The sequence below is a fragment of the Thamnophis elegans genome, chromosome 13, assembly GCF_009769535.1.
Source record: "Thamnophis elegans isolate rThaEle1 chromosome 13, rThaEle1.pri, whole genome shotgun sequence".
NCBI classification, from domain to species: Eukaryota; Metazoa; Chordata; class Lepidosauria; order Squamata; family Colubridae; genus Thamnophis; species Thamnophis elegans.
The window spans coordinates 18963956-18982324 of NC_045553.1; the positions used below are offsets into that span (position 1 = coordinate 18963956).

General features: G+C 42.9%; 1 protein-coding gene across 1 annotated transcript in view; it reads left to right on the plus strand.

Annotated features, from left to right (window-relative positions):
* Window positions 1-14781: 14781 nt before the first annotated feature.
* The window catches only part of TET3 (tet methylcytosine dioxygenase 3), an 86447-nt gene continuing 82859 nt past the window's right edge, over window positions 14782-18369 (plus strand). Inside the window, exon 1 of the mRNA XM_032229592.1 lies at window positions 14782-15125. The gene's annotated coding sequence lies outside the window, so the exon portion shown is untranslated. The remainder of the gene's footprint in view (window positions 15126-18369) is intronic.

Genomic DNA, 18369 nt, shown 5'->3' on the forward strand with positions numbered 1-18369 from the left:
AGTTTAATTTATATTTGCTTTTGTCATTCTAATAAAATTTTCAATACAAAATGAAACATAATTAAAACATGATTAAAAATGAACAGAATGAAGATTGTCATGGAGAAATATAAAGCCCTGTGTCTGAGTAGGAAAAATGAAAACAAGATATGAAAATGAATTGGACATTCTTGTCGACTGCAAGTTAAACCAGAGCCAGCAAAGCAATGCTCTGGCTCAAAAGACCAATGCTGTTTTGGGCTGCGGTAACAGGAGAAGTGTGGTGAAATTAGTCTGGATTCCTAGGAGGGAGGGGCTGGTTTCTGGTGGTCAAAGAGAATGTGGAGCCTGGAAATTTTGATCTGCAGAAAGAGAGTAAAATAGTGATTGATTCCCCTTAGTGATTCCCAGAATCCTTCTGTGAGGGCAATGGGTGGTTTTAAAATTAATTAAATAAACATCTGTAGTTATGCAAATAGTTGTTTTGTCAGGCAAGTTTCTGTCTATAGGTGAAAAACGAGAAGCAAAACTACTCAGAAGTAACTCCATGCGTTGTTCCTCGTTTCCTTGTTCTTGGGGCCTGAGGAGAATGGAGGTTTAGCTAATTCAACAAACAAGTAGCTGTTTACCAGATTTATTTTTCACTCCTCACAAGACAGGACATAAACCCTGAGAATGCACAACTTCCCTGGTCCTTTTCTTGCTTCCTTTTTGCACCACCCAGGTAAACCCTTGTTAGTAATGGTATAAGGCTGCTGTCATCCATAATCTGGTTGTGGATGAGGAGAGGTGACATACCTGAGACTTGGGTGGGTCAGAAGGGGGAGTTCCCCTCTCAGAGCTACGCTCAGATTTGGCACCAGCTGCAAACTCAGGCCAGGGCATTTGCTGGCAGTTATCATTTGGGAGAGTTTCATGGTTTCCGGGGGCCCTTTTCCATGGATGACCAGATGTGAGGCCCTCCAGCTGAAGTTGGGCGGTACGAAGCAGGTGGTGGGTTGCCGCTGCTGCAATACCATTTCTGCCTGCTTGTTTCCTTCAGGTGAGTTGGTAGTAAAAGCTCCAAGGCTTATCATGCTTGTAGATTGTAGTCTGCCTCCAAATGGCCTGGAGTCTGGGACAGCTCAGGAGTTTATGATCACCATAGCAACTGTGGACCTGTCTAAAGTCACTACTAGGGGTTGCATATCTATATTAATAAAAATGTAATGGTTGTTTGTTCAAAATCGCTAATCTCTGAAAGTGCTTCGCCGATTGCTTTGAAATTTTGACACAACGTTGCATTCGAATACGCGAATGTTTTTATATACGTATATTACATAGATGTCACACCTGTGACAGGTAAAAACATGATTTTTTGTTAAAAATGCTTTTTTAAAAAAACCAGCGCCATCTGGTGGACATAAAAGCAACAAAAGCTATACTAAATATTTCATGATTCCATTTCAATGTTTCTGATTGCATTGTTATATTGAATTTTCATAGATTTCGATTTATTTTCATTTTGATTTAATTATTTCTTGTGACATTGTGTTGGAATTGAGCTGTGTCATTTACCATAACGTTCATTTAGTGAGTATAATATATTCGGAACAGTTCGGCCTCTCTCCAGCTTCGTCCCGACCGTCCCTTTATATGTGTGGCTGGGCTGCGGCCGCACCCTTTCCCCTTTCTGCCCCTCCTCTGATGAGCTTTGGCCATTTCCGCCAAGGGGAGCCAAAGCCCTTCGGCCTCCCCCTCCCCTCTCTCCCCTCCCCTCCTGCTGGGCCTTTGCTGTCTGCGGTGGGGCACCACCTGCGCCATCCCTCGGCCACCTCCCCTCGCCCTTAAGCCGGCCTACCTCCGGCCAGCCCAGCGGAGCTCCAGAGGAGGCGGAAGCGGAGCGTCTCCTCAGCCTGGCCGGCTGCATGCACTCTCCACCCCCCCTCACTGCGAGCCAGCTACAGCCTCGCCAAGGAGGCTCCGATGGGACAGCGGTAGCAGTGTCAGCCTGAGGTGCAGTGGGACTGGGGCGACCCCTGGGTGCCCCGTGAGGCGACACACCAAAGACTTCTCCTCCTCCAAGATCCTGGACATCTCACTCTTCTGGGCCACCAACTTGGGGGAGCCTGAGCACAGCTCCTCCGAGGAGATGCTCAACAACTTCCACGAGGTCAACAGCCCCAGTGCCGTCTCCCCCAACCAGCCTCGCCCGGCCCAGCAGCCCCGAGTCCTGACCAATGGCAGCACCCACCCACCACCCCACTACACCCAGACTGGGCCACAGCAACGCGTGGCCGGGTACAGCTAGTTGTTGTAATAAGAGTGGTGGAACACACCTATTTTACACTCTTATGTCTACCCAGCAGCCTGTTTCAAAGTGTCCCATTTCTTGATGGTGAGAGACAAGTCACAGGACCATCTGCCCAGGTTCTATGAAGAATATTCTAAACATTTGATGGATGACTTGGTTATGTTGTCGTCTTTTGAGTTTGGTTTAGTTTGGTTTCGTTTCATTTGGTTTATTGGATTTATATGCCGTTTGAAGATGCCGTGTTGTGCAATTCATCTGTGGACACAGAGGCGGCTCTGTAGTCTCTGCCTGGAAGCCCAGAGTTTCCTCAGTGGGGCACTGGAAGTCCATTGATGTTTTAGCTGTGGATGTTATTCTGTGATGAAATTCATGGCTTTCTATCAGTTTCTGGGGCTGCCTATCTACAAAGCTGGTGAAGACTTCCTAGCCCAGGGGCCACCAGCGGGTTCTGTCAGCAGCTGCAGGGTCCCTTGGCTAAAGATCATTGGCGTAGGGTTCTTTCACAGTAGCTTTGTAGTCTTGGCATGGTCGGTCGGCAGGGGCCAGAAAAGGCAAGCAGTGTTGTGTCAAGCTTCGTCCCTTTTCCCCACACATTGTAAAGTTTCACTCCCGCCAGATGATGGAATGGCAGCGGGATGCTACTTTTGCCTGATGGTGAGACCTCTGGAGATGCTCTCTTCTGAGAGGCAAATCAAGAAAATCTCCCAAGGATGGAGAGGCAGCTTTTTATTTGGGAGTTGGAAAAGCACCAACTGAGGCCAACTCTTCCCTGCAACCCATCTTCTCTCTTGTTTTGGGTACAAAAATGGATATGGAGTGAGGGGAAAAGTTTCCACGAAGGCAAGGCTGCGGCCCATGCTGAGGGAGGGTCCCTGTTTCTCAGGGAAAATAAATACCCTGGGTGGTTTTTTCTCCCTTGGCAGCCAGGGGGGGTGCCCTCCGTGCCAGATGGTGACTAATTTCCCAGTCTCTGCATGTTGTGTTCATGTTGCTGGAGGAAAGTGACTGCATAATCAGATGTCTGACTCACGCCGTTTCACTTCTGAAGACAGTCGATGCAGGAGGCCTTGCAACAACGTCACACCATCTATTTGGAGGCGGCACCTGCTGGAGTCCTGCCCTGCTGCCTCAGCGGGGAAAAGGGGGGGAAGTCCCCCCCATCGCCTGTCGAGCGCACCTCACTCAGCACCTGTCTGCTTCTCAGCTGCTGGGGCTCTCCAGAGTTGGTGGCTGGGAGGGACAGCTGCCCAGGCTAGGGGGACCTCCTTCCTGCTGCTTGGCAGGCATAGATGTGAGCAGAATGAAAACAGTTTTTTCCCTGTGGTTTGATGCAGGAGAACAGAGCTTCTTTTTGCGCAGGAAAGGGGAAGGTTTACGTGCTCCAAGAAGAGCTCCCCGCCTCCCCTGTCTCATTCAGCATGAGTCACTCAAGCAACACCTGGGAGTGGGCTTGTCTTCCAATTTCACTTCAAGCATTTGGAGACCGGAGGGGTGGAAAGACAGCCCAGTTTCTTTAACAGAGCCTGAGAAAAAGCACATGATTGCAGTGTCTTGCCAGCACATCACCCCGCACTTACTAAGCATACTGTCTTCTTTTTCTTCTTCTTCATTGTCAGAAACACACTTAGCTCACCGCCTACGCCGTCAGTTGCCAAATCCACCCACATGGTAGCAGCAGCAGCAGTGGCTCTTTGAGCAAGTCAGCACTTGCTTTTACCAGCTTTGCTTTCTTTGTGATGGAAGATGCTGCCTCTTCCCTCGGTCATGGGAGCCACAGAGCTCCCCTTTCTTCCTGGGAGGGAGAAAACCCAAAAGTCACCTCCCACCTTGTGGTGGCTGTAGCTCGGTGGCGCGTCAAGCCTGACTTTGCAGCAAGTGACAAACCTCCCCACCTGGGCAGAGGAAGCCCAGAGGGAGCTGCCCTCAGAAATGGTTCCATCCCAGGCTGGTCTCTATGAATCTGTCCGGCAGCCACAACCCCATGGGCCGGGGAGAGGGGAGTCTGGGGTCTGGCTTGTTCCAAGCACTCCATTTCCTCTCCAACCTGTTGGGGCTCAAATGGATGGCTTCACTGGACAGTTTTCCCCAAGATTCTGAACAGTGGGGGCCAGACAGGCAAGACCATCAAATAGCAAAGTACATTTTTATCCCTAGTGTTAATACGGGGAGTCTGTGGCTTACAACCATTTCTTTAGTGACTATTCAGTTACAATGGCACTGAAAGAAGTGACCTATGACCAGTTTTCACACTTACGACCATTACAGCATCCCTGTGGTCACATGATCAAAACTTGTGTGCTTGTCAGTGGTCTGTTGCATCGCTCTGAAAGTCATGTGATCACGTTTGTAACCTTCCCAGATGGCTTCTGACAAGCAAAGTCAATGGGGGTAGATATGCTTAACAGCTGCATGATTCACTTAACAACTGAAGTGATTTGTTTAACAATTGTGGCAAAAAAGGTCCTAAAATGAGACAAAACTCACTTAACAACGCTCCTGCTTAGCAATGGAAATGTTGGGCTCAAATTTGGTCGCAAGTCAAGGACTACCTGTTTCTTGCTTCCATTTCTCACTACCAAGCTTAACAGTATAACAGAACTGGAAGGGAGCATGGAGACTCCAGCTCAAGCAGGAGTCTCTATCCTACTTCAGACAAGTGGCTGTCCAATCTCTGCTTAAAATCCCCAGTGATGGGACACCCCCAGCTTCTGGAGGGAAGCTGCTCCACTCATTAATTGTTCTCACTGTCAGGAAATTTCTCCTTAGTTCTAAGGTTGCTTCACTCCTTGATTAGTTACCATCCGGTGCTTCTTGCCCTGCTTTTTGGTGCTTTTTTTGACTCCCTCTTCTTTTGGATACACTATTGGAACTCTTCCCACAACCCAGTCCTTCTTTTCACTAGAGTAGACGTAGCCAATTCCTGCAACCGTTCTTCACGTTTTAGCCTTCGGTTCCTAATGATCTTTGTTACTCTTCTCTGCACTCTTTCCAGAGTCTCAACATTTTTTTGATATTTTGATAAGATGTTTCCTAATTAATACCACTACCTTTAGAATAGTTTTATTTTGAGACATTCTTTGCAGAAATAAATTGTCTGCATAAAGAAGAATAAAGATGGGGCAGTTAATTTAATCTTGGGGGAATGGACCCAGGAAACTGAAGGGCTCAGTGGCATGTGTGGCTCTAGCTACGTGAACATTGGACATGACTCCTCGTTCAAGTTCTAAACTTCAGTTGGGTCCTAAATAATGTCTTTGTCTTGATGCAGGCAGGTTTTCTATCCTTTCTACTCCCTTTTGGGAAGGATCAGGAATGATCATTTCATATCTGCTCAATCCATGAAAACAACTTGTAATTCTTTTATTTATTTATTTATTTTAAATACTTTTTTATTTTCCATTTTCATAACATATAATCACATGTATACTATTACATAGCCAATATCATATTGTATTAATTAATAATTACATCAGTTCATCTTGCCATCAACTCCCAGAAAAAAAAAACTAAAAAAGATAAAAAAACAATTATTGGCTCTTCTGCTCTCCATACACCACTTTCTTCTGCCTCTCTCCTCCCCCTCCTTACCTCCTTTCTTCCCTCCATCATCCTTTTCTACTCTACTTCCTTTCTCCTTCTCCTCTCTACTCTCTCCTCTTTCTACTCCTCTTTATTCTCATCTTCCCCCCTTACCCTCTCTCCTATCCCACTCTTCCTATCTTTCTTCTCTCCTCTGCTTCTCACTCTTCCTTTCATTCACTTGGTGTATTTCAGCTTCTGAGCAAACTCCATTCTGCGTTGATGGTATTTATACTTCCATATCAATATACTTAACATATCTTAGTTTTAAAGAAAAAATAAGAGAAAACAGTATACATGTACAATCATATTACTTTAAAATCTAACACCCCTCGTCAAGCCTAATATACTTCCCTCCTTCCCACCCTCCCCCCCAACCCCCCCAACCTTCCCTCCCCTGACTTCCCAGAACCCATACACGGTATAAATCTTTAACAAAAACAGTCTAAAATATATTTGAAAAAAGAGTAGGAAATTGATAACATCTTTAAATTGAACTTAGCTCCTCCTTGCTAGGCTAACTTTAAACAATTTATATCATTCCCGATCTTAATCATAAGCTATCTTGAATTTCTTAGTCCAATATTTATTTTGAGTATAATCAATCCATTTTTTCCAGTCTTGTTTATATCTCTCATTTGAGTAGTCCATAAGATATGCAGATATTTTAGCCATCTCGGCTAAATTTGTGACTTTCAATGTCCATTCTTGAATAGTAGGCAAATCTTCCTTCTTCCAGTATTGCGCCACCAACAATCTAGCTGCAATTATTAAGTGCAAAATCAATCTCTACAGCTGTACAATCAGTAATTATACCTAACAGAAATAACTGAGGGGTAAACTTTATCCTTTTTTAAAGAACATTTTGCATAATCCACCATATTTTTATCCAAAATGCCTTAACCTTTTTGCAAGTCCACCATATATGAAAATATGTAGCGTCCAGAGAATCACATCTCCAGCATTTAGGTTGTAAGTTCAGATACATAGAAGCCAACTTTTTAGGATCTAAATGCCATCTATAAAGCATCTTGTAAAAGTTTTCTCTCAAGTTTTGGGCTTGTGTAAATTTTACATTTCTTATCCAAATCCTTTCCCATGTATCCAGCATTATTGGTTCTTCAATATTTTGATTTCCGGTGGGGGAGGGGCTTGCCGTGGCAGCTGGTCGTTACAGCTCCGGAATCCTGGTCGCGTTAAACTGTCTGATGAGCAATCCATCAGCTGTCTGACAGCTTGTTTACCTTTTCTTCCGGCTAAGAAGATAAGGTGAGCTAATTGTGCTGGGCATCGCACCAACTAACTCTCTCAGATCGACTCTGGGAGGGCAGGAAGGGCACCCGAGAGCAGAATTATCTCCGTGCCAGGAATTCCTGCTGTTTTTTTAGCAGCACAAAGCAAACCACCCATCCTCAGAACAAAAATTTGATTTACTGAATTCAAGACGAGCAGACCCTATACACGTGAACTTTTAATTGTTTGTCATACAGGCTTTAAGTAATTCTGTTTCGGAGTCCATCTGTATTAATACATTATATAATCTCTTTATATACATTAAAATAAATAAATAAATAAATAAATAAATAAATAAATAAATAAATAAATAAATAAATAAACTTTGATCTCTTATTTGTTTAAGTAAATTATCCTCGACTTGCATAAAACCAATTTTTTGATCTGTTTTCCACCTGGCCTGTAGCTGCCCATACTGAAACCATGTTTGGATTACCTTTTCCTCTTTTAATTAATCCAAGGATTTTAGTTGTAATACACCCCTTTCTAGGGTAAGAAGCTGTCTGTAAGTAATTATATCCTGTTTTTGTACTATGTTCATATTTTCTATTGCCTGTCTAGGAATTGCCCACATGGGTATCTTATCATTTAATTTGTATTGATATTTTTTTCCAGACCCGCAGTAGAGCATTCCTTAAAATATGACTTTTAAAATTCTTGTCCACTTTTTTGTTATATAGCAAGTAAGCATGCCATCCATATACCAGATCATGCCCCTCGATATTAAGTATTCTATCATTTGTTAAATTAGTCCAATCACTAATTACAAATAAAACTACTGCGTCATAGTATAGTTTTAAATTGGGTAATTTCAAACCTCCCCTCTCGCGTACATCTTGCATTATTTTTAGTTTTACTCTTGGCTTCTTCTCTGCCCATACAAATTTATTAATACCCTTCTGCCATTCTAACAGGTTCACATCTTTTTTAAGTATTGGTAGCATTTGGAAAAGAAATAAAAATTTCAGTAAAATATTCATTTTCACTGCTGCTATTCTTCCCAACAAAGATAACTGTAACTTCTCCCATTTTTTCATCTCTGTCTGTATACTATGCCAAAGTGGTTCATAATTATACTTATATAACTTCACGTTTGAGCTTGAAATATGAACTCCTAAATATTTGACCTTTTTAACTATTTCACATCCTATCATTCCTTCTAGTTCTTCCTTTTGTTTAGTGTTCATATTTGTAGCTAATATTTTTGTTTTCCCTAGATTTATTTTAAATCCTGACACTTGACCATATTGATCAATCATATTCATTAAGATCATACTAGATTCCTGCGGTTGGGTTAATATTATAACCAAATCATCTGCAAAAGCACGCACTCTATATTCTTGCTGCCTAATCTTAATTCCCTTTAGGTCCTCCAAGCCCCGTATTTTATTCAACAATATTTCCAAAGTTATAATAAACAGTAATGGGGACAAGGGACAACCCTGTCTTGTACCTTTTTCAGTTTGAAAAGAATCTGTTAAAGTTCCATTAACTATAATTTGAGCTGTTTGCTGTTGATATATTGCTTTAACTGATTGTAAGAAACGTTCTCCTATTTGCATTTTTTGCAGTGTTTTCAACAGGAATTGCCAGTTAACTCGATCAAAGGCTTTCTCAGCATCCAGAAATATGAACGCAGCAGGAATTTGGTTATTCTTTCCCAAATATTCTAGTGCATTAACAATTAATCTTACGCTCCTTCTCATTTGTCTCCCTTGAATAAAACCTGTTTGATCATTATGAATCAATTGATGCATAACCAACATTAACCTATTTGCTAGTATTTTGGTAAAGATTTTATAATCTACATTAAGTAATGATATAGGTCTATAATTTTTTGGTTGAGTAACATCTTGGTCTTCTTTGGGTATCAGGGATATAAAAGCTGTCTTCCAAAATGGAGGTACCTTACCTTCCATTTGAATCTTATTAAATAATTCCTTACGAGGTTCTATCATTTCTAATCGTAGATTTTTATAATAAGCCGCTGTCAAGCCACCTGTACCTGGTGCCTTCCTTGCCTTTAACTGCTTGATTATCTGTAGAATTTCCCCCGAAGTTATTGGTTGATTCATTCTTTCCCTCTGCTCTTCTTTAACTATGGGTATTTTTTCTTTATCCAAGTATCTCTCTATATCTAAGACCCTTATCACCCTTGTACAATGCTATAAAGAATTCACGAAAGACCTTTTGAATCTCATCCTGTTGATACACTTCTTTCCCTCTGTAGTGTAATTTGGCTACGTTACGAGACTTTTGTTTTTTCCTAATCAGATATGCTAACCATCTACCAGATTTATTTGCATTGCAGAAAGTGTTATGTTTTGCATATAACAGACTGGTAGCTACCTGGTCTGAGATCAGCATATTAAATTGGTCTTTTAATAAGGTAATTGCTTCTTTAATCTTTATATCTCCTGGTTTTAAAATTAACTCTTGCTCTTTCTTCCTAATTTCATCTTCCAGTTCAGTTTGCTTTTCCCTCTGTTTACGTCTATGTAATCTATTTAGATTTATCAAAGCTCCTCTCATATATGCTTTACTTGCATCCCATACAATTTCCATAGATGTACCCTTATTCATTTTAAAAACAAAGTATTCTGTTAACAATTTTTTACATTCATTAGTATATTTCTCATATCTAAATAAATTTTCATTCAATCTCCAAGACCTTCTTGCTTGCGTCACCCCTCCCAACTCCATCCAAACCGGATTATGATCTGATAAAATTCTGGCACATATCTTTGTCTTCTTCACCCTAGAAAGCAAATCATTGGTATTTAGTATGAAATCAATTCTGGAAAAGGATTGATGTCTATCAGAAAAGAAGGTAAAATCATATTCTTCTGCATTTCTTTCTCGCCAAATATCTCTCAGTTCGAAATCATCCATCATATCAAAAAAAGACTTAGGTAGTTTCGCTCATATTTGAGTATTTGGGCGAGAAGCCTTCTTATCTTTCTTAGTGTCCATAACACCGTTCCAGTCACCCAATAGTATGCAGGACCTATAATCCCACTGTACTAATTTGGCATGAAGCTTTCTATAAAATCCATCTTGTCGTTGATTGGGAGCATATATTCCCAGTAGCAATGTCCTTTTCCCTTCTAATACCAAGTCTATTGCAATATATCTTCCGTGGGGAACTGCTTTGATTAATTCAGCTTTCATATCCTTCCTTAAGTATATAACTATATCATTTTTCTTCTCTGTAGCAGAAGCTATAAAATGTTGTCCAAGTCTTGTATTAATCAGATATTTTTGATCAGTTGATCTAATGCGAGTTTCTTGCAAACAAATTATATCATTCTTGAACTGTTTAAGATAGTGATATATTTTCTTTCTTTTCTGTGGAGAGTTTAATCCATTGACGTTCCACGTTAGAAACTTAGTTGTCATCTTTGGCTCCCAGAAGTTTTTTTAGAGCCATCTGAACATCCTGGAATTTAACCTTTGGTTTGGCTCCTCCCACTGCTTCTAAGCTGGTAACTGTAGCATCTTGACCGGTAACAGGTGTTTGTTGTGATTGTTCCTTTTTTAATTGTTGGTCCATTCGTCTAGTAATCACACGGGTTTGTCTTTGTTCCTTGGCTCCTTATGCTTCTGAGAGAGAAAGATGATCCATCCTTGTTGATAATTGTGTAGTTTGCTGTCTATCTTGTCCTTCTTGTTCTCTTCCTCTAGGTCCAGGTGGGGCGGGGTGTCCGGCCTTCAAGATATTATGGTAAAAATCTCGGGCCTTCCATAGTGAATTAAGGCGGTATCTTTGCCCCTCAAAAATGAGTGCTAACCCAACTGGTGCATCCCATCTGAACTGTAGCTGACTATTTTTAAGCTCTTCGACTAAAAAGGCGTAGTCTTTCCTAGAGCTTAGCATTTGAGGTGGTATCTCTTTCAAAACAGTCACTTCCTGACCCCCAATTTGAAGCTTGGTTTTATAGGACTCTTGCAATATCATATTCCTCTCTTGTGGTAAAGTAAAGCACAATATCTCTTGGAAGTTGCTTCTGTCTGGCAAGCCAGGAGTTAACACGATAAACCTTTTCAATTTGCCAATCAAAATTCCCCCCTGACCTTCCCATCAGATTATCGAAGGCTTCTGAAAGAATCTGTTCAAATTTTCCTGGTTATTTTCACGTAAATCTCTTATTCTTAATGCAAGTTCCATTTGTCTATATTGTAACATAATAATTTCTTTTTCAGCATCTACAACTTTTTGAACCACATCCATTTTCGATACCAAATTAATATTAGCGTCACTAAGATCTTCTAATCTATTTTCAATTCCGGACACATATTCTGATAACGAATTAAAAAACCCCAACATATCATCCCTGTTCTTCTGAACCCGAGTCTCAAGTTTATCAGACAGTTCTTTATGAGCAACGGTTATCTCTTCCTTAATTTTTGTTTCCATCGTAACTGCATGATTTTTAAAGGCTTCAGCCAGTTCTTTCTGAAAAATTTCTTTAGTCAACTGCTCCCCTACAACAATGGGGGGAGGAAGTAATGACTGTAGTTTCGTGCCAGGAGCGGGGGGGGGGGGCTGCCCGTACTTTTTGAAACAGGGGGGGAACCTTTTGCTTAGAAGCCATTCCAAGTTTAATCTTCTTCAGCCAATTAATAAATCTATGCTGGTCGATTGTAGAACAATTGCTGTTTAGTTTAGTAATAAATCACTTCCTTTTCTTTGAAGTTTTAAGCTCGATGGAGATTCAAAGCCCGATCAGTACTACGAAGCTGCTCGGCGCCATTTTGTATATGTCTTTAACAAGTAAGTTATCAGAAGGAATTCTTGTAAAAATGAAGCTAAGGATTAATACAAACAATTAAAAGTTCACGTGTATAGGCTCTGCTCATCCTGGATTCAGTAGATCAAATTTTGTGCTGAGGATGGGTGGGTTGCTTTGTGCTGCTAATAAAAGCAGCAGGAGTTCCTGGCATGGAGAGAATTCTGCTTTCGGGTGCCCTTCCTCCCTTCCCAGATTTGGTCTGGGAAAGTTAGTTGGTGCGCTGCCCAAGCACAATTAGGTCACCTTATCTCCTAAGCCCGAAGAAAAGGTAAACAAGCTGTCAAACGACTGATGAATTGCTGTTCAGACAGTTTAACGTAACCAGGAATCCGGAGCCGTTAAGAACCAGCTCCCACCGGCAACCCCCTCCCCACCGGAAGTCGAAATTGTAATTCTTAATGGGATGCAAACATTATTAACTGAAGGGAGTGTAATCTTATTAAATGTATCTTCTTAAAATTTAATTCTAAATAATCTGATATTATTCATGTCTACTTGGAAGTAAGAAGTAGGGTACTGCAGCTTGGGGTGAGTTGAAAGGGGACATGGATTAAAGTTTTTCTGACAACAGCTGTCCAGAAATACTCTATGCTGTGTTAATTTCTCTAGGGCAGTAGTCCCCAACCTTTCATCAGACATCAGTTTCATGAAAAACAATTTTTCCACGAACTATGGATGGAGAATAGTCTCTGTTTTGCTAGTTTACCCTCTGCTCACCTCCAGCTGGGTGACCTAGTTTCTAACAGGCCACAGAGAGGTAGCTGTCCATGGCTTGGAGGTTGACTCCTGTTCTAGGGAACTGGCTCCTTTATAGAGCTAGGCTTACCCTGGGAAAGCTTTGTAGTTGTGGTAGTACCTAGATATCCAGATGGAATCCAAAGCAAGGCAGGAACTAAGACTGGGGAGTCCTTGAATGGGCTGCAAACTACACTGGAAAAGTGGAAAAAATAATAATTGGAAGAAGGCTGGGGCAAGCCATCTTGAAATCCTTGTGTGTAAGTAGTTCAAAGAAGAAAATGGGAGTGGAATTTTAAACCTGTATATAAATTAATTTTTAGTTCGGTAAAGATGGAAAGTAACGTCACCCAGCTGAAAATCTTTCATCTTTCCCTCTGTGAAGTTCAAGCCCTATAGAAACTCCTTTTAATGAAATCTGTGGTCATCTATTAAATAGTCTTTTGCCTTTTAAAATTCTGGAACATGCAGAGCTACAGACTTTTGCTCTTCTAAAGGGAACACCATAAATAGAATAGGCTCTTCTCTTAGCACTTCATGAAATTTTAGGAAAATCTTGAAAGTTTGACAAGCTTTCATCAAGCCATAAAGAACAGCAGCAATTAATACGGAGCACAGGAGAAATCAGTATTTCTTGGTCATTCTGGTTGTACACTGGCTGCTTGTTGATCAGCCTACTGCTGGATGCTGGCACTGAATACGAGGAAAAGTCTTCCACCACCCCTGCTGCTGATACTAGCAGCTGGAGAGTTATGACTATGACAATTAGAGACACTCCTCATCTTGCTAGTGACCATGTAGTGCACGTATTATGAGTGATACGTCAGGTGCACCTCCATTCATGCAGCCCTCAGAGAGGAGGGTATGAACACCTCCAGTTTCCCATCCCTACACTACAGATTGTGGCAACAATTTCTTCTGTGTTGCGTTCAATCCAATCCATGTACAAATAAGCTTTGCAAATGGTTCATAGGCATCTGCTGATCCCCCAAATGGCCAAGATTGGCTTGGACAATTGGTTTCAGTCTAGGAAGTCTGAATCTGCATAGAGTAGAAAGGGCTCAGCCATGCCTTTCCCCTACTTGACCGAGGGACCTGATCTGGGAATAAGAAAAACTCCGTCCTACACAGTAATGGCTTCCCAGCTAGGAGCCATCTGCCCTGCTATTGAAATCCCTCCAGCTGCCTTTGGGAGCAACACACATTGTGCTTCTGGACAAACCAAATGGGTTCTGCGGCTCCCGCCTGCAAAGTGGTCTGTAGGGCTAAGAGCGGATTCACAGATGGCACTGGGCCACGATGGGTTATTAATCATTGTTTGTATAATAAATCCCAGTTGGCTAGGTTCATCCATCAGACTAAGCCAAAAGCCATTGCTGACAAGTTTAGGGCCTGGATTCACATATTAAACCAAACTGATAGTCTTTCTGTTGGCTTTTATGTGTATCCTACACCCTATGCAGCATTCTCTGCTATCAGCTTCAGCAGGTAGAGTGATTTTGCACCTATTGATTTCATTTATGTTTTCATAGGATTATTAATCACTGTCACCTATGAATGTATGTTAACCCTTGAAGAAAGAGATGCAGTTGATCCATGTTGGGGTATATTTGAACCCGGAGTATATTAATCGCTGACAGAATGTAGCCTGCATTAAAACCATCACTAGTAAAAAGAACCAGTAATGAAGGCTTTTACACAGCAAACAACACGTTACTTTCGGGGGGGGGGGGGTTTGTCACAGTCGCTGCAGGCACATTTGACGTGGGGCGGCCTGCCTTGCCGCCCGTGGGACCCGAAAGAGAGAAGCCTTCGTCCTCAGGACCGCCTGGGTGGGTAGCGCCGTGTTGCTGGGGGCGCTTTCTCTTCTCCTGCAATCCCAGCCCCTTGGAGGATGGAGCCGCAGAAGGCCGCCACGGCGGGGCTCTCCGCTCTGCCGGGGGAGCTTCGGACGGGCCGGTCCAGGAGAGGCGCGGGCGACGGCTGCCCATGGCCTGCCCCTGGCAGCTGAGCCCCCCGAGAGGAGGGGACGCGAGGCCTGCCCTGCTACTCCGCGTCGGCTGGCCCGGGGCTGGGCTGGGCTGGGCTGAGCCGGCGTCGCTTCCCCTCCCCTTCCCTCCCCTCCGTCGGGCGTGCGGGCGCGAGAAGGCGGAGGGCCGGGCATGTATGTCACGTCCCCCCTGTTCGCTTCTTGGGGAGGGGGAAACGGGCTACGCGCTTGGCAGTGTGATAATGATTGGGGTGTCTGGCAGGAGAAAAGCCCCCGCTTGCACCCGGGTGTCTGTCACGCCGCTTCAAGGAGAAGGAGGCAAGATGGCTGCGCGGTAGCGGCGGAGGCTCGCCGGCGCTGAGGAGGGCTGGGGCGGACGCGGGGGAGCGAGGAGAAGGCGCGGGAGGCCCCTGGCTGGCGGCGCCCAAGGGCTGAAGAGGACTCGCGCTCGCCCGCTCGCCAGGTAACCCGTCCCTCCCTTCTTGCCTGCCTTTCTTGCCTTGCCAGGCAGCCTTCTCCCCCGTCTCCTTCGCCTTCCAGGGAGATTCATCTGAATAGAGGAGGGACCTTTAAATTGTGCGCGACGGGTCCTTTCCAGGAGCAAATCCTCCTCTTCGAGGTCTTTGGCTTCCTCGGCTTTTAAACGTCACTTTCGGTAGTTTTAAAAACCTTCCTCTTTACACCTGGAAGCATAGGAGGAAAAAGAAATTGAGGCATAGGCGCCAGAGCCAGGAGCGGAGGAACCGTGGCTTTCCCCCTTTCTTTTCCAAGACAAAAGCCTGGAGAAAAAGGGGTGGGGGTGCGACGAAGGGAGCATGCCTGACTCCAGAGAAAGACAAAACACTCCTTGGGAAATTGTTGTAAGGCCTGCCTGTGTGTATGTGTGTGTGTGTGTGTGGGTGTTATATTTCTGCGCAAGTTTCCTTTCTGAGCTTTTCTAAACCTGAAAAACGTCTGAAATGGTCTTTCCTCCCGTCCTTAGCGTGGACTGACTGTCTGCTCCGTCCTTTGCTCCCCCCACCCCATTGTTGCTGAAATTAGCAAAGGAGTCAGACTCTTCCTTAAGGCAACAGCAGTGACATCACCCTGATGTCACTCAGTAACTGCCCTAACTTTTTTGCGATGCAGCCTCTATCTCGTGGTGGTGGAAAAGGACATTGGGTGTCTTAATTTGGTGAGGTGCCAGATGCTTCGCATAGTTTGGTCATTTATTGCTTCACAGCCAAATGCCACTTTCTTTCTGTGCTGTGCTTTCTTTCAAGAGTAATTAGCTTGCTACCCAGGCGTACCAAACTGATTTGTATCTCAGAACTGGGAGCAGCTCCATGGGAAAATCCCTAGGAGGAGTAGGCAGTTAGTGATGATGAAACTCTTAACTCAGCATTGCAGCTTGTGGTGGTTGGAGGTTCTTGAGGAAGCTGGGGGGAGGGGACTGAACTCTGGGGAGAGAATTTTGCTATAAGCAAGACAACAGATCCTGCGGAAACCCAGACTAGAGCTGAAGCAAAAACCAGGAATTCATCAGCTGTCCATCAAGTCGTGACCATCAAGTGACTGCGCAGAAGAGCTGGATGTTTCTTTAAGCATTGGCAGCCATGTTACTTGGTGGGCTGGAGGGGGACATCCAGATCCCATGGTAGCAGCAGTCAGCCACAGAGGCTAATATGCAAAAGGCAGGGGAGAGGCAAGTTCTGAATTTGCAGCATGAACTAGAGTGTATTGCCCACTCTGTATTCATTCAATCTCTTGAGATGCCAGGAGGGTTGTGGGATACACCTATGGCAAGTCTTTGGGCATCAAAGACAAAGTTGATTCTCAATGTTTTAAAATTATAAAACCTAATGTTCACTTAGGCTCACATGCTACTTAGAATGTGGAGGGAGACATGTTAACAAAGCTAGGAATTAATATTAAAATAATTAGGACCCATATCAACCAGAATAGTTCCTTGATTTGAAAGCATGTGATTCTCCTCCCCTCTTTTCCCCAATCTCATTTTAGCTGTAGAAAATTGACTTTCAGGATCTTTCTTTTGAACAGCTTCATAGTGCTGCTCTTAAATTGCCCCTTTGACCATTGTTAACATAACCCCATAACTTCCATTCCACAATGGAAGACCTCCGTTGTTGGTTCACTGTATTGTAACTTCTACGTTTTTAACAAAACAATTTCTCCACAGTTTCAATATTGCTTTATTTTTAATTAATTGCTCTTCTGTGTTTTCAACTTACTTTATTTAAGAAGTAAGTTATTCTTTAGAAGGGAAACCAAGACATATTTTGAAAATACAGAATAAGGGAATCCTACAGTTGCAAGGGGCAAATCCCCTGCTTGGAACAGAACCCAATAGCTTCTTTTTGAATGGAAGCCAAGGGTCTCTCCAGGTTTTCCAGCCTCCCACCCCCCATGTTTTCTGCTTGTTATGTCTGGAGATTCACCCCTTATGTGATGGTGGGACTTGGCCTCTGATTTTAGCCTTATAATATTGGTGAATGGGGATGGTGGTACTTGAGTTTTATATCTTTGTTAATCTTGTTTGTTTTTTGTTTGTTTGCCCTAAGTTTTCATGCCTCTTTAGAATTAGTTGAAACATACAGTACTAAGTGGTGTTCTGTAATTGTCAACAAGTTGGAATTGGAGGAATGAGAAGATTCAACTTCTAGTCACTGCCTCACTGGGGAACTTTGGGGAAGTTATACTGAACCCCAACATCCCTCACAGGGTTGTTACTATGGGGAAAAATAGAAGGAGGTAGTATTTCTATATGTTACTTTGAGGTTCTGAATTAAAAAAAAAATGATTGCAGGTAGTCTGAGAAGTCCTTGACCTACAACGGCTCCTTTGAAAAAAGTGACTTATAACTGTTTTTCACACAACCATTGCAGCATCCCATGGTTGTATGATTAAATTCAGATGCTTGGCAACTGGTTCATATTTATGACAGTTGCAGTATCTTAGGGTTGTGGGATCAGATTTTGTGACCTTCTGACAAGCAAAGTCAATGGGGAATCCAGAGTCACTTAACCATGTGAATTTAACAAATGCAGTAGTGGCAAAAAAAATCATAAAATGGTGCAAACTCACTTAACTAATGTTTCACTTAGCAACATAAATTTTGGGCTCAATTGCGAGGACTATCCATATAGTATACATTTAAGAAACGAACAGTAAAACAGTGATAATGTTCTTCAGAAGCCCAAAATGCTTCATGTCAGTTACTGCAGTATCAGTCCTGGTGGACAGGGCCAGCTTGCCCCCCTGGGCTTGGACCCTCCTGTTGAAGTATCAGTTTTCTGATTTTAATTGTAAGATTTGCAATTTGATGCCCTTTCTTTCTTTCTTGACAGCAGGAGAGCTGAAAAGTTAATTAAATATTGCAGTTAAATACCTAGATTTTAAATGTTGTAATTGATTGGAAGATTGTTTCCTATTTTTTGCCCAACTCCCAGTCTGTCCTGTGGCATTAGAGTTCCCCAAACATACCGTGTTCAGCATAACAGGTTTATACATATTTCCACTTTGTTCTTTTTCATTGCAAAAGTGTAAAACAGAAGATGTATAACCAACAGGTTAATTTCAGTTGTTGTGTACAGTTGCCAGGAGACAGAATACAAGAAGGGCAAGTCAACTTAGACTTCGAATAAGTGCAATAAGTGCAGGGCTGGCTATTGAGGGTCAGCGTCACTGATTCATAGTGCAGTTAAAAA